The 2,913-nt window shown below is 40.3% G+C and overlaps 1 protein-coding gene and 1 pseudogene across 4 annotated transcripts in view; both read right to left on the minus strand.

Annotated features, from left to right (window-relative positions):
- The window catches only part of KIAA1328 (KIAA1328 ortholog), a 283,315-nt gene that overhangs the window by 34,032 nt on the left and 246,370 nt on the right, over positions 1–2,913 (minus strand). The gene's annotated exons all lie outside the window — the stretch shown is intronic.
- The window catches only part of LOC106736428 (heterogeneous nuclear ribonucleoprotein A1 pseudogene), a 1,105-nt pseudogene continuing 1,026 nt past the window's right edge, over positions 2,835–2,913 (minus strand).

The raw sequence follows: 2,913 nt of genomic DNA on the forward strand, positions 1-2,913 counted from the left end.
CTGGTAAATTAAAAGGAAATATTCACTTTGTTTGCAATCATTCATTTATCCACCCAATAAATATTCACTGAATGTCTGTTATGAGCCAGGCCTTGCTCTCATGCAGAGGTATAGCAATTAATATAATAGGAAAAATAAAACCAAAACAAAACAAGAAAACCTTGTGCTCATTAAGTTTAGATTCTGCATTGGACAGAGAGGCAAAATTGATAAAAACACACTTGTAGGACTGTCCCTGTAGAACAGAGGTTAAGAACTGTGCATTGGGAACCAGATTCCCCCACAGCCAAGTCTAGTTCAAATCTTGGCCCTGGCAGCTTGGGAGACACACTGGGTCCATGTATGTGTGTCCAAAATCCTGGGATGGGTAGATGGCGAAAAAAGGATGGCAGCACAACCACACTCCATTAGAGGGGGGTGCTTTATCTCGTTTTCTCTCTCATTTTGTTAATGCATGCATCCTTTTGACAAAAACAAAGCAAAATAATAAGAAACAAAACAAAACCCAAAATACAGTAGTAAATTATGTTAGAAAGTGGTAAGTACTATGAAGAAAGATAAAACTGAGAAGAGAAAAATAGGCAGAAACCAGAGCAGGAATGATTTCCTTAGGAGTCTTTCTTTTGCTACTTTCTGAGTTCTCCCATAGATGATGGATCTATATAAGCTTTCTATAGAGAAGACTGACAACAACGATCTGTCTTACTAATTAACCTCCAATTTCAACAGCTTAGATTGGTAAGTGGAATTGTTCAAAGTACTAATTTTATTTTTTAAAGACAGGGTCTTGCTACATTGTCCAGGTGGTCTTAACTAGCAATTCTTCTGCTTCACTCTCCTGAGTAGCTGGGACTATAGGTTTAACCACTGTATCCAGTGTTCAAGGATTCTTCATATGTTTTTTTCACTGTAGGTTTATTGATGTGTTCTGATAACCCTTGAGGGAGAAGGTTAATGAAAATTACCAATGGAAAGGAGTGGTCCTGGGGTTGGGCTGGTAGCAAAAAGAAGGGAGAATGCTGTTTTGCTGGTTAGGTAGTGAGATGTGCAGCTCCAGAGCAGGGGTTTCAAAATGTGCTTCTTTAAACTGAATGCATCAGAATCACTTCGGAAAACCCAAATGAAATACCACTAGGGCATATTCTCTGTAATTATGATTGTATTAATCTAGGTAAGACATAGAAATAGACATTTTGGGACCAGCAGTTAGCATAATGGCTATGTCACTGAACTCCCATGTAGCCAACTGCGGTTCAAGTCCTGGACCCAGTAGCTTAAACTCACACCGGGCGTGAGTGTGTAGGTGCCCAAGATCCTGAGAGGAGAATGGAGGAGAAGGGGTTGGGGCGTGGCCATCCCCCCTGGGGGGTGATTTCTCGCTTTCTGTCTCTCTCTGTCTTTCTGGCGAGCACACGCGCCCTATAGTGAAAACCTCTCCAAAAAAGAAAAAAAAAGAAAAAAAAAAGAAATAGTTATTTTTACAGCTCAGTACAGTGGTACATGCCACTATGATAATGCTCCCTGGTGGCTGAGGTTTCATGGGAGGCCCGATTTCAATTCTTTTTATTTTTTTTTCTCATTTTGTCAAAATTTATTCATTTTAGGGAACCAGCAGTTAGCGTAATGGCTATGTCGCTGGATTCCCACATAGTCGACCGCGGTTCGTGTCCCGGACCCGGTGGCTTAAAACTCACGCCGGGTGCGTGTGCGTGCGTGCCCAAGATCCCGAGAGGAGAATGGAGGAGAAGGGATTGCGGCGTGACCATCCCCCCTGGGGGGTGATTTCTCGCTTTCTGTCTCTATGTCTCTCTCTGTCTGTCTGGCGAGCGCACGTGCCCTACAGTGAAAATCTCTCCAAAAAAAAAAAATTATTCATTTTACATTCATTCATTGTATGTCATTGCAGCATACAAAATAAATTTTCCCATTCAGAATATACTCTATATTGGCTCAATCAAAGATATTACCATATGTATTATCTTCAAAAGTTAATTTTCCATTTTCTGTTTCTTATATGTTTTACTTCTTTTTGTTTCCCCTTAATTCCCTCCCTCTGCTATTTCGCACCCTCCTCCCACACTGTCTCTGGTACCCATAGTTGCTCTCCATGCCTTTATAGCATCCAATATTTCAGTTTCTGCCAGAGATTGCAGACATTTGGTATAAATTAAGTGTGGACATACAATGCCTCTCTTTCATAATCTTCCTTGCTTTGCTTAGCAGTAAATCTTCCATATTCATTCACTTTCTATCAAATGCCATGGTCTCATTGTTTTTTTATGGCTGAGTAGTATTCTGTAGTGTATATGTGCCACATTTTTTCAATCCCTTTGTTTGTGGACATTTGGGTTGGTTCATGTCTTAGCTATTGTGAATAATGTTGCAACAAACATGGATGCGCAAGTATTTTTCTGACTTCCTATCCTTTGGGTAGATATGCAGGAGTGGAATTGCTGGATCATATAGTAGTTCTATTTGTAGGTCTTTTTTTCTTTTAAAAAAAAGACACATTTATTCAGCATCATGATCAGATTATTAAATAGCAATCAACAGCATGGGTGTAAAAAAAAATCTGCATTAAAACCCTTCGTTGGAATGCTTTACACTTTCCACAGAACAGAAACTAAAATAACCTGTTATACAATTAGTCACAAATACAGTCCTCTATTGTTTTGCTCATACACATGAGTATTGTTTAAAGCATGTCTTCTTTATAGCAGCTAGGCCCTGCCACCACTGTGCTTGTCTGAGTTCACAAATCTGTTGTAACCTGTAGCTTCCCTGTCACTTCTCTGGCTCTCCTCTCCTGCTAAGCTTTGTTTCTTGGCAGTTCATTAAAAGCTTTTGCCACTGCCATAGCTACTGCTGCTGCTAGAACCGCCATGGCCCCCTTGATTTCCTGGTTTGGGCAAG

This window comes from Tupaia chinensis, unplaced genomic scaffold (genome assembly GCF_000334495.1).
Source record: "Tupaia chinensis unplaced genomic scaffold, TupChi_1.0 Scaffold139952_1, whole genome shotgun sequence".
Classification (NCBI taxonomy): domain Eukaryota; kingdom Metazoa; phylum Chordata; class Mammalia; order Scandentia; family Tupaiidae; genus Tupaia; species Tupaia belangeri.